Source organism: Mauremys mutica, chromosome 24 (assembly GCF_020497125.1).
Source record: "Mauremys mutica isolate MM-2020 ecotype Southern chromosome 24, ASM2049712v1, whole genome shotgun sequence".
NCBI lineage: Eukaryota > Metazoa > Chordata > Testudines > Geoemydidae > Mauremys > Mauremys mutica.
In genome coordinates, this window is record NC_059095.1 from 3,429,282 (window position 1) to 3,442,760 (window position 13,479).

At 56.2% G+C, this 13,479-nt stretch overlaps 1 protein-coding gene across 2 annotated transcripts in view; it reads right to left on the reverse strand.

Moving 5' to 3' along the window:
* KCNN1 (potassium calcium-activated channel subfamily N member 1) overlaps nucleotides 1–12,798 on the reverse strand; it is a 60,162-nt gene extending 47,364 nt beyond the window's left edge. Inside the window, exons 1-3 of one of the 2 annotated variants that reach the window (XM_044998401.1) lie at nucleotides 12,675–12,798; nucleotides 6,868–7,021; nucleotides 847–999 (exon numbers count right to left, since the gene is read on the reverse strand). The gene's annotated coding sequence lies outside the window, so the exon portion shown is untranslated. Of the gene's footprint in view, nucleotides 1–846; nucleotides 1,000–6,745; nucleotides 7,022–12,674 lie in introns of both variants that reach the window. The other variant, XM_044998400.1, reaches the window with a different exon arrangement.
* Nucleotides 12,799–13,479: the final 681 nt, after the last annotated feature.

The following is a 13,479-nucleotide window of genomic DNA, read 5'->3' on the forward strand; positions in this document are numbered from 1 at the left end:
CTGGCGGGGGAAGCGCTGCTCGGGGCCGCCCGGCTGAGACGGGGGCTCCTCCCAGCGAGCCCGCTCCTCTGCTCCGCAGCCCGGCTGCTGACCCCGCAGGAGGCGGCAGCCGCCCGGGGCAAGGGGCGGCTCCGATGCGCAGCAGCAGCAGCAGCAGCAGCAGCGTTGGGGGGGGCCGGGCCCCCCCGGGTCGGGGGCTCCGGGGTGCAGCTCGCGGGGGCTCCCGCGGGGAAGCGCTGCCGGCGGCGGGTGCCCCGCGGCGGGCTGGTGGCGCAGGGCAGGTCCCGGCCGCCGCGGGGGCTGGCGGGGCGAGGCGCCGCGCTGCGGGTGGTGCTGCGGGACAGCTCCCTGCGAGCGCCGCGGCATGGCCGGCCCGGCCCCGCTCGCGCTGCCGCGGCTCCCCGGGGCGCTGGGGGAGCCCGGGCGGCCGCCTGATTGGTGGGCTCGGCCAGAACTACCCTCATGACGCACCCCCCCGCTCCCTCCCCCGGCTCTGGGCCACGCCCCCTCGACGGGGGGAGATGTTCCCTGCCCCCCTGGCCGGCGGGGGGGGGGGTCTGAGCTGCCCCCCCCCCATCGCCCTGCAGCAGCAAGGCCAAGGCAGCTCAGCTGGAACCAGCCCAGTCCCAGAGCACAGCCTGGGGGAGCCCTTCCAGGCCCCCCACACCCCACCCATCATCTCACTCCCTGGGCAGGTGAAGCCGGCAGGGACCTCCCGGCCTGCCCTGCGGCCAGGAAAAGGGAGCCCCTCTACTGCCACCAAAACACACCCAGGGGAGATCACTGGATCTGCAGGAGCCCCAACCTCTGGGCACCTGGGCCTGGCCTTGCCATCCTGCACCTTACCTGCTCCGCGCCAGGGGCGCCCGGCTGGAATCGGCCTCTGGCTCTTAGAGCCCCCGGGGCGTGTCTGCGTGGGGATGGGGAACAGCGGTTCTAGCGAGGGCTCCTGCTCTCTCTGTCTCCTGGGCACCAGGTGCCATTGGGTTCCCTAAACACCTGGGGGGGGGGGGAAGCAAACAGAAATCATCAGCCTGGAGGAGTGACAACAGACTCACGCAAACAGCCAGCCCAGAGCTACCCACAACGTCACACTGAAGATATGACTTGAGACCAGTGTAGGTAAACTGGTGCCACTTTGGGGCCTTGTCTACACTAGAAAGTTGAACCACTTTAACGTTCCCTGTATACGTAAAGCGGTGCAACCTGCCCTCGTGTGGATCCAGTTATCCTGACATGTACTAGCAGAGCTGTTCCCACATGGCAAGGGGCATACGTGGTACTGACCTAAGGCACCCTTAGACCAGTGTAACTGCCTCCACATTAGGGATCAGACTGCTATAAATCAGCAATAAAAATCACTCCCAACCTGCCATAGGTCTGGTACAGAATCCGTGTGCAGAGCCACTGTATGCAGCATTATAGGGTTAGACACATCCTTTAAGGCTAGTGTTCGGTGGGACTTTGCAGCCCAGTTCAGAAACTGAAAAACTTTTTACGTGACAAGACTAGAGTTTAAGATTTTTTCCCCTTCTTGCAATAATTAATGACTCAAATTTAAAGGCCAGATGGACCCTTATGATCAGCTAATCTAACCTCCTGCGTAACACAGGGCACAGAATTTCAACCGGTCATTCCTGCACCATGTCTGAGCAGAGCATGTGGCTGAGCTAAAGCATGTCTTTTAGAAAGATCCAATCTTCATTTACACGGCTATAAGTGATGGAAGTCCCCTACCGATGGGGTAAGGAGAGCTAATTATGGATGAGATCCAGAAGGCTGAGATGTTTGGTGTGAATGTTGCTTCAGATTTCACTGAAAAGGTTAATGGTGACCAGATACGCAACACAAATAATATTAACAAGGAGGAAGTGGAAATGGATTAAAGAATATAGAGACGTGAGATGTATTCAAGTCAGCAGGGCCGGATGAATTTCACCGTAGGGTACTTAGGGAACTAGCTGAAGCAATCTCGGAACTGTTAGCAATTATCTTTGAGAACCTGTGGAGGACAGATGAGGTCCGAGGGGACTGGAGAAGGACAAACATTGCACTTATCTTTAAAATAGGGAACAAATCGGAACCCTAGAATTATAGACCAGTCATCTTAACTTTGATACCTGGAAAGATACTGGAATAAATTATTAAGCAATCAGTTTGTAAGCACCGAGAAGATAATGGGGTTCTAAGGAGTAGCCAGCACGGCTTTGTCAAGAACAAATCATGCCAAACCAAGCCAATTTCCTTCTTTGATGGATTACTGGTCTAATGGATGGGGGGAGCAGGAGACGTGATCTATCTTGATTCTAGTCAGGCTTTTGACACAGTCCCATGTGACATTCCCATAAGCAAACCAGGGAAATGTGGTCTCGATGGAAACAGAAGATGGGTGCACAAGTAGTTGAAAGAACGTACTGAGAGAGCAGTTATCAGTGGTTCACTGTCAAACTGGGAGGGCGTCCCGAGTGGGGTACCCCGGGGCTCAGTCCTGCCTCCAGTACTAGTCAATATTTTCATTAATGACTTGGATCACTGAGTGGAGAGGAAGCTTATAACATTCACAGCTGGCACCAAGCTGGGTGGGGTTGGAAGCACTTTGGAGGACAGGATTAGAATTCAAATGACCTTAACAGTTTGGAGAATGGGTCTGAAATCAACGAGATGAAAATCAATACAGACAAATGTGAAGTACTACACGTAAGTAGGAAAAATCAAATGCACAACTACAAAATGGGGAATAACTGGTGAGGCGACAGTACAGCTAAAAAGGATCTAGGGGGTTATAGTGGATCACAGATTGAATGAGAGTCAGCAATGTGATGCAGTTATATCTGTGGGGCGTATCAGCAGGAGTGTCATATGCAAGACCCGGGAGGTAATTGTCCTGCTCTAGTCAGCACTGGTGAGGCCTCAGTTGGAGCACTGCGTTCAGTTCTGGGCACTGCACCTTCAGAAAGATGTGGACAAATTGGAGAGAGCCCAGAGGACAGCTACAAAAATGATCAAAGGGTTAGAAATCCTGAGCTCGGAGGGAAACATTTAAAAGCTGGGCATGTTCGGTCTTGAGAAAAGAGGGGGAGGGGGAGGCTGATAAGAATCTTCAAATATATTAAGGGCTGTTATAAAGGGGACGGTGATCAATTGTTCTCCCTGTCCACAGAAGATAGGGAATAATCTGCAGCAAGGGAGATTTAGCTTAGATATTAGGACAAACTTTCAGGGTAGTTATGCTCTGGAACAGGCTTCCAAGGAAGGTCGTGGAACCCCCATCGCTGGAGGTTTTTAAGAACTAGCGTGTTTCCCTTCCTTGTAAAGCCAAAGCGCCTGGGGCGGCTGGGGGGTGGGGGGGCACTGTTCTCTGGGGCAGAGGCAATGCCGTGAACAAGCAGCCTGCTATTCAGTCCCGGGGGGGAGCGGCACTGTCAGAGCAGAAGAGGATATTTTACTACCTGTGGAGGGCAAGCACCCAGCCACGGAGTATTATATATGGGGATGCTGGCAAGGCTCCAGAACCAGATCATTTTCTCTCCATTGTGCCAAATTTATTGCACGAAAATGGTCTCCAATTTCTTTTTAATATTTTGATGGGGAGGAAAAATGAACCTGGCGGGCTGGCTACAAAGGACACGCACTTAGAGCGGGACGCACCCAGCCAGAGACTGGAGGCCTGATCCCCCATCCCCCCAAGCCTTGCCCAGCCATTGACACCCAGGCTAAGAAGGTGCAAACTGCTCCCAGATCAGAGTGGACACCTCCCTTTCCACTGGTGCAAACAATTGCATAATGTGGGGTGGGCAGCGGGGAAGCAGGCCTCAGTGTCTGAGGCTTGCCCCCTCCCTCCACATTTTGAGCCATGTTAATTAAAAGCAGGATCCTTTCCCTTTAAGAGGGATGGGGCCCATTTGCCTCGCAAATGCCCACGATTGCTGGATGCTTTGCAGCATGGCCCAGAGGCTCCAATCAGCAGCTGCACCCCGGGCCCTCCCCCAGCGCTCGGTGCTGTACACACAAGCAATGAAAGGCAGTGTCCCCCCCCCCCCCAAGAGCTTGCCATCTGGTCTGGTCTCCCTGCAGGGTTAACTCCAGGTATCTACACTCCAGTGTTAGCCCAGCCCAAGTGAGAGCAGCCTCCCGCTGAAATAGCACTGTCAGCCGCTGATGTGTTGCTCGCTTGAGCTGTAGCCAGCCAGCCAACTGCTGGTAAAAGCACCACTCTGCTGGAGTGACGGGTTTGGGCTGTGTGTGGACGGGACTCGAGCTGTAACCTGACCTCACTCCGCAGTGAAGACAAGCCCTACGTGAATCATAGGGCACAACTTTTAATCTGCCTGTCACCATCACGTCTGCCGCTCACTTTGGGGCATCCGCCTGTTACGCGTCATGATTCATTCAGGCCTTGTCTTCCCATTGCCCAGCATCACTGGCCAGGACCTCACATGTTCTAGTCAGTAGCAGGGATGAGCCACAAGACATCACACCCCTCTGCCTCCGCTCTGCATCCCACCGAGCTGCCCTTCCGGCTCTTCGGCTTGTCCCATCTTCACTCTGGCCCGGGCGTGCCTCAGGAGCTGGAGAGAGCCAGCCATCAGCGAGGGCGTCTCAAAGGCCTGCCGTCCCCCCCCAGCCCGCAAAACATACCCCCCTTGCCCCAGGGCACAAAGCATTTGCAAGGATTCCTCCGGGTTACCCTCCTGCTTCTTGCCGGGAGCCAGAACCGGCGCTGCCCCTCCTGCCTGGCCGTGCAAACCCCAGTGTGGAAATGGCAACACAGGCCAGCAGCTGAGTCAGCACGTGCGTGTGGAGCGAGGGGAACGGACACCAGGGTGAGGGGCCCATTGGCGGGGAAGGTCTGAGAGAGCCGAGGAGGAGGAAAGCAGGGAAAACGCCTCCTGCTGGAGAAATCTACCAGCCAGAGGAAGCGTTTGCCAAGGGGGATGACGGAGGCCCCGGGGGGTGTTTGAAAGCACCATGGACGCAGTGCTGGGGAATATACGGAGAGGGATGACCCTGGGCTGGTGAGAGGAGCCTTCTCCCCTCTCTAGCACCCATTGCTCAGGGAGCGAGTCCTGGAGGGCAGGGGAGAGAGGGGATACAGAGGCGGAGGGTGGCATGGTAGGTCCCACCGCCCCCAGCCAAGATCAGGGCTTTAGCTCCCAGGGCTGAGATTCCTTAAGGCTCTTTTGTGGGGCTGGGGCAGGGAGCTAACGGCATCACCTCCAAAGGACACGGACCCCTGGATGCCTTAACACGCAATGGACTGGCGCCCTTGGGGAGCCACCTGGGGGTCAGGATGGGGGCGGGGGGGGGGAGAGGAGACGAGACCCAGACCTGCCTCACCCATAACCCAAAGGGACGGGGGCAAGGCTGGAGAATCCAAAGCCTGTTAACCCTTCTCGTGCCAGGATCAAGTGGACAAGGGAAAAGTGCTTCTGTGCAGACGGCCCACGACTGAACGTGCAACCGGGCGTGTGGGTTGTCCTGGATGTCAGGAGCCAGGGCAGCACTGGTGGGGAGCTGGCCCCACTTCCCAGGGCCTTCCTATGAGTGGCCCATAGGGTGCCGGGAGCCAGGACTCCTGAGTTCCATTTTCGGCCCTGGGACGCTAGTGGGCTCTAGTGGAAGGACCAGGATAGCACTGGGAGTTGGGACGCCTCTGTGCTACCGTAGATCAGAAGGGAGTGTTACCTGGTGCTCGGAGCAGCTGGTGGGGGCAGGGAACCAGGACTCCTGAGTTCCATTCCCAGCTGGGAGGGGCAGCATGTCTAATGGTGAAAGCTGGGGACAATGTGGGGCCTTAATGCCCCCTCCAGGCCTGGCTCTTAAGTGTCTGGGTTGGTTTCTAATTCCATCCCTGTCACCATGTGTTAATTACTGCTGGTTTCTGAGGCTGACGGAGGTTGCAGGTTTCACACTGTCCACTGTGGGCTGGAGAACTTCCATTAATCTTGGCCTCGTTACTTTCCAGCCGTGGGAATGGGGCAGCAAAGGGGTAAATGAGAATTGGCTTATCCCTCCCTTCCCCCTTCCACGTCCCTGCCTGTGTCATTCACCCGGCCCCTCGGGCAGGGGGGCAGAAGGCGAAGGCGCCAGGAAGCTGGCAGCTCTATTAATCCCTGTGCTGCCGCCCGCCCACCTGACTGCTCCCCGGGGGCCCGCAGAAGAAACCCAAGGAAGAGCCACGACCCCCAGAATTACTTGGTTCTAGTGCAGCTCAGCTGGGGCTGCGACTCCAGCACCTCCCCGAGACATCCTGCCAGGGACTCTATACCCAGCTCTTCTCTGGGCTCCTCCTGAGCACGTTGCCAACCTCCACAGAGCCTCACAACTCCCCTCCCTCCCCTGACAAACGTGGTGTCGTCTTCTGGCTGGGGCAAGCAAAGGCCCAGGAGCAATTTGTTCAAGGTCACGTGTGAGTCAACAGAACCCAGGTGTCCTGACTCCCAGTCCCACCGAACACTAACCACTAGGCAATATTCCCCAACAGCGCTGGGGATAGAACACAAGAGGCCGCCTCACAAAAGTGGAACCCAGGCATCCTAATTCCCAGCCCTTCCCCCCACCCCCACTAATCACTAGAGCACACTCCACTCCCAGACCTAACGCTGGAAGGAGACTCACAACCCCCTGCTTTAATCCCTAGACTCCCCTCCCCTCCCCGGGAACAGAACCCTGGCGTTCGGGCTCCCAGTTCCCTGCACTAACAACTAGACACCACTCCCAGCCTTTCACTTATTTCATATGTTACCTGCGATTTCATCTCTCTCTAGCTTGCAATCCTCACGAAGCTGCTCCTCCAGCTGCTGGAAATACCCCAATCCAGCTTCTCTCCGCAAACCCATTTTGGACATTGCCAATGGCCATCCTCACCCCAGCAATGGATCCTCTGTCCGCAGCGGCAGAGACACAGGAGCAAGAGGCGTTTCAGACACGTTGAGGCTGGAGCAGCTTTTGGGGTCAGCGTTTCCTGTGGGCTCCCAAATTAGGTCAGGGAGAGCGCATCGCCGCATCGCCGAGTGGTCCTCTGAGATGGAGCCAAGTAAATATTTTATTAACCATCACTTAGCCGATGTTTCACTAATAGGTTCTATTGATGTCATCATAAATGGGCTTTATTAAATCTTTCCTCCTGTCAGGACATCAATACAAATATCTCCACCAGGGAAAATGTATTGCCCGGCCATGTAATGACAGTTGATTAAAATGTCTGGCCTGGCACCTCTGGGGTTTCCAGGGCTTGAACGCTCCAGAGTGTGGATGGAAAGAATTGCTACTGTGATCCAGCCCCACCCACATCACTGCCATGACAACCCCTCCAAAACCCAGCTCCACCCCCATCACTACCATGGGAACCCTGCCAAACCCAGCGCCAGCCCGCTGCTGCCATGACGACCCCTCCAAAAACCAGCCCCACCCTAATACCTGCAACCCAGCTCCATCCAGCATGCACATCCTCCCATCCACCAGCAACCCAGCCAGCTCTGCTCTAGGTAACCTCTCCACTCGCTCCTCAACCCAGTTCTCCTGGCCATGAGAATCCCCCTCCAAAACCCACCTCTAGCCCCATCCCCTGAAATCTGGCTCAGCCCATGATGAACAACCTCCCAGCCCCCCACAACCCAGCCTTATCCCTCCAGTGTAGCACCCTCCCCCCACAACCAAGATATTCCTGCTCTGGGAACCCCTTCTCCAGCACAGCTATATCCACTGCAGTTAGCTGCCTTCTTCAAACCCCAGTTCAAGCAGCCACAAGGTTCTGTCCTGCTTTAGCACATGGGATACAGAGGCTCCTCCTTGTACCAACTGTGTTAGCCAGGGTGCAAAGATCTACATGAAGCCATAAGGATGAGAGTTGCAATCCCTAGAGCATTATAATTCCTTGGCAATAACAATGCAGATACGAACATAAGAACGGCCACACTGGGTCAGACCAATGGTCCATCTAGCCCAGCATCCTGTCTTCCGACAGTGGCCAGGGATGGATGCTTCAGAGGGAATGAACAGTTTATTGAGTGATCCATCCTGTGTTGTCCACTCCCAGCTTCTGGCAAACAGAAGTTTAGGGACACCTGGACAATCCCTTGGTGGATTTATCCCCCAAGAATTTAGCTAATTCTTTTTTGAACAGTTATATTTTTGGTCTCACAACATCCCCTGGCAATGAGTTCCACAGGTTGACTGTGCGTTGTGTGAAGAAGTACTTCTTTGTGTTTATTTTAAACCTGTTGCCTATTGATTTCATTGAGTGACCCTTGGCTATTGTGTTATGTGAAGGGGTAAATGACACTTCCTTCACACCAGTCATGCTTTTATAGCCCTCTATCATAGCCCCCGTTAGTCGTCTCTTTTCTAAGATGAACAGTCCCAGTCTTTTAAATCTCAATGTATATGGAAGCTGTTCCATACCCCTGATCATTTTTGTTGCCCTTCTCTGTACCTTTTCCAAGTCTAATATACCTTTTTGGAGCTGGGGTGACCAGAACTGCGTGCAGTGCTCAAGGTGTGGGGGTCCCACGGATTTCGACAGTGGCATTGTATTTTCTGTTTTATCTGTCTCTTGCCTAATGCCTCCTACCATTCTGTTCGCTGCAGAATGAGCAGATGTTTTCAGAGAACTACTTACGATGGCTCCAGGATCTTTTTTTTTTGAGTGATAACAGCTAATTTAGACTCTTATTGTTTGGGTACCGTTGGGATTATGGTTTCCAACGTGCGTTACTTTGCACTGATCAACACTGAATTTCATCTGCCGTTTTGCTGCCCAGTCACCCAGTTTAGTGAGATCCCTTTGTAACTCTTCACAGCCAGCTCTGGATTTAACTCTCCAAAGTGATATTGTATCATCTGCAAACTTTGCCACCTCCCTGTTCACCCCCTTTCCAGATTCTCGATGACCATGTTGTACAACACGGATCTTGTACCAGGCACAGACATTCTGTCCTCTAAGCGGCATTATTTAATACAGAGGCTGGCCGGCTAATACGTAATCTTAATAGACATTGAGATAGAACATTTTCCACGTGGAGAGCCCAGCTCAGTGTCACAAAGCCTCTATTGAAAAAAAATCCCTTCCTCTGAACCTGAAATGCAGCCTCCTCTGGGGTGCAGCTGTGCAGTGGCTTGGGATAAGAAGCACTTTGCACAGAAGGGATGTGGGATCTTGAACAAGCACCATCATATGTGGTGGCACCTGCCACCACGCAGCTAAAGGATTGACTCACAAGCAGGGCTGGATTAACCTTTTGTGGGCCTGGCGCCAAACATATCTGTGGACCCCCATGGGGGCAATGGAGCCTGGCGCGGGGAGGTTGGTCCCCAGAGCGAGGGGCCGGCCAGGGGCAATGGGGCATGACAGAGGCGGCCCCGCTCCGCCCAGCCCAGTGCAAGGGCACTATTTACAAACTGGCAGGTGCCAGATGCACAGTGGCCCACTCGGCCCTCTGCTGCCAGCCAGCCTGCCCCTTCCCCTCGGGGCGGGCCCATGTCATGCCACACAGCCCCCCGCCCAACACGAACACCCCCCCCACTCCCTATGCCCAGCGCCCCCTGCCAGACCCCCCCCGCAACTGCACAGCAGCCTGCACACCATCACCCCTGCCCAGCGCCCCCCTGCCCCAGCCCCACCACAACTGCCCAGCACCCCCCCCACAGAACCCCCACTCCCTAGTGCCCCAACACACACATCTTCCCTGCCCCCTCACAGCCCAGCACCCCCCCCACAGAACCCCCACTCCCTAGTGCCCCAACACACACATCTTCCCTGCCCCCCACAGCCCAGCACCCCCCACAGAACCCCCACTCCCTAGTGCCCCAACACACACATCTTCCCACTCCCCCATGTCCTGCCTCCCGACTGCACTCACCGGCCCTGCTGGGAGACGACTGTGTCTGCGGGGCTGAGCCGGCAGCGCAGCCAGGGCAGGGAATCGCTCCAGCCCCTCGGGAGTGATGCGATCAGCCAGGCCCGTGGCTGCCCCAGCCAGGCTCCCTCAGGATCCAATTGCCTAGAGTGGCCCAGCCAAGCCCCCCACACTGTCCCCACCCCTCAACTGGCCGAGACTGGCCAGGCTTCTGCCCCAGTCCCAGGCGGCTCAGCTCCGGGGAGACAGACCGGGCCCCACAGGTGGTGGGAAGCAGAGACTGCCCAGAGCCGGAGGTGCACTGGGGTCCGGCCATGGGGCAGAGAGGAGCCCTCGGCCAGCTGGCAGGAAGGCCAAGTGGTGGGCGGGGGGACCCAGCAGGGTCTCGGGGCGCAGTGCACGCGGAGTAGCCCGGGGCCCTTCTGAGCATGGGCCCAGCTCCATGGCGCCATTGTAAACCCAGCCCTGCTCACAAGGAACAACCTCCCATCCGTGCCTTGGCCAGCCTCAGCCCTGCTTAGCCTGCAAAGGCTGACAAGACACCGGCCCACTGCAGTTACTTCGCTTCTTGCAACAGAGGGTAAGACGAGGCTTTTCTCACCTGGCCTGAGTTTAGTTCCCAGCAGCTCTTTCTTAAATAAGGCTTTGGGGACGGGAAGGAAATTGAACTATCCTCCCCGTTGGAAGGGTGGCTATTTTCTTAAACGACCAAGGACAAAACTCTCTCTCCTTGTTAATAGCAAAACACTTCAGCACCATGAGGTCAGGGTTAATGCTCTGCAGGGCGCATGGCGTGAGAGCACGAACAATGATTTTCTATATAAATACACAGCCCATAGAAATCACACCCGCCCGGTCTCACAGAACCCCCGAGCTCACCTCGCTCAGACAATTAATCTCCCCTTCCCGGGCAACCGCTCACACCCCCTCCGTAGGTGGTAAGGTTGGAAGGGACCATTAGATCCCCTGCTCCGGCCTCTGGTGCAGCGCAGACCAGCTGCCCCTGTATCGAGCCCGGTGACATGGGTTTGACTAAAGCATCCTCCAGAAAGGCCATCGATAGCAGGGACATCATTTGCTATGGGGCAAAGGGGGCAGTTGCCCTCCTCAGGCCTTGGTTGCCCTCTCCTTGGACTTCCCGTAGGTCTGTGTGCTCCATTATGGTTTCCACTTTTGGCACATCGCTGCCAGGCTTGGCAGGATACAATCCAATCCCGTACCATGGGCTATGTGATGACAACTTTGGGTCCCCCTGCACCCGGCACCACACTGGTGTGAAATGACGTCCCTGATCGAGAGATGGAGAATCTGCCACGGCCCTTGGCCATTTGTTCTAACGGTCAGTCACCTGCCCTGGTAACAATTGTGCCTCATGCTTCGGCCTCCAGCCAGGATTGCTCTCGCTCTCTCTCTCGCACGCGCACACACACGCACACACACGATGCACGGGCGCATGCTGCGTCACGTGCCCCTTCTCTTTGGTCCTGCTCCCCGAAGCACTGATGTAGCAGGGCAGAGCCCACCCAGTCCCCTGCTGTCTCTACGTGCCATTGGCTGCCTGGGCTCAGTCCCGCTTGACGCATCTCAGCGCCTTCCCCTCTCTGCGCTCGCCACAGGGGCACGAAGCAGACGGTCTACTGGGGCTGCAGTCTGCGCTGAGCTCCCTCTGCCAACCCTCGCTCCCAGGCTTACACCCCCAGGCAAAACAGCTCCCAGCCGCAGCCTCCCCCTGCCAACCGCTGGCCAGGCACCCACGGGACAGGGCTTCTCACCTGCTCTGGCTGCCAGCAAATGTCCAACCATAGTCAGTAGGCAAGTTTCAATTTCCCCCATGTTTACCCCCTCCCAGAAGGGATGCATGGGGCAGTCATGTGCCCCCCCTTAAATTGCCCCCACCCCATCAAGGGTTATGCATCATTTCCCATTAGAAACCAGACCCAAACAGAGGGGAACTGACATGGCCAGCTGTGACCCCGCAGAAGGTGTCGCCCGGTCCCCAATAACATTATTATTAATCATTATTTTAAATCATCTATTTGGTGACAGACAAGCTCCCCCCCCCCCCACACCCCTGTTGTGCAAGGGCTGCGCAAACACTTCAAATCATGGTGGAACGTTCTGACCTACCTCAGTAGGTTAGTTCTGTCCCCAGCCTCCCCAGGGAAGAAGTGAATATGGAGGGACCTCTTGGGTCCCAATGAGGCCGGCATCACCCCACACATCCGGTGCGGTAGAGAAGACAAGAGGATCTGGGCAGGAGGGGGCTGTGACAGGAGACGGACAAAGGTTCCCATTTCTCCCCCCCCCCCGCCCCATCTCTTCGACTGGAGAGATCCATTGGGCAGCCCCAAAGGGACCTTTGCTCACCTACACAAGCCCTTGCTGAATGTCAGTTGCGGTGATGTGCCCTGACTGGGCTCAGGAAGAGGCTGAGGAGGATGGAGGTTTCCAGAGCACGTGCTGGTTTCCTACTCCCGGGTGGGCACTGAAAGGTCATGGGCTTTAAATAGGAGTGTGTTGGGGAAGGAATCCTCGTTAGTGCCTGACTGACTAGTGGAGAGAGAATGCTCCATGTGGTCACACGCCCCCCTGGGGCTCACCCAGCTCAGCTGGAGAAGGCTCAGTCACCCGTGGGCATGGCCTGCACATGGCAGGGTATCATAGATGATCCCATCCAAGACAGCGGGACCTTGGCCCAATGCACAGAGATCCAACAGAAAGGGATGCCCGTGGCCTTTAGGGCCAGGCACCTTCGCCTGGCCAGAAACCCCTGGGACTGGATTTGCCTCTATTGTTCCTTGCCTTGCGTGCAGTTACCCCTGATTTACAGCAGCCTCTGTCAGAGCAGGAGAGGGGCCAGTGGATTGTCCTTTGGGGGTCTGAAACCTTTTTTTATGTGCAGATGATTCCTCTGATTCAATTCCCCTGGGAGATTTTTCACCCTTCCTTATTCCACAGAGATTCAGAAGAAAGAAAGAAAGAAAGAAAGAAAGAAAGAAAGAAAGAAAGAAAGAAAGAAAGAAAATAGGAGGGATCTAGGGAAGTAGACAGACAGACAGACAAGGAGGACGGAGACAATGAAAGAGACAGGGCGCGCCCAGTTGTCTGGAGGTTTTCCCTGGGCAGCGAGGCAGAGGTTACTCACGAGGGCTTGGCGATGGCTGCATGGGAAGGCCGGGGAAAAGCAGCTGAGCGCGCTGCCAAGGGAACCCCCTCGGCCCCCCCTCCAGCCGCCCACGCACAGACAGCGTCTATTATTTGCCAGGGAGCACTAGTAAATGATGCATCCTCTGCTTGGGTTTCCCAGTGATGGGATTCAGGGGCGGGAGGGGGGTGTGCGCAGCGCAGGGGACCTCAGGGGCCACCCTGCTCGCTGGCGTCACCCCTAGGAGATGGAGGCCCAGAGCAGCGTTGGGACAGCCGAGGCAGGGGGTGTGGCAAATGGCAGAATGAGGACTGCCTGTGCCCCCCAGGGCCGCTCTGCCCCCAAACACGGGCTGCCTGGAAAATTCTGCATGTGCTGCCAGGGGCGGATCAGGTTCCTTCCCCGCGTCACAAACAATGGGCACTGAAAGGCAGGTGGCAGCCGGGGACAGGCATTCATTTCAGTGCACACATTTTA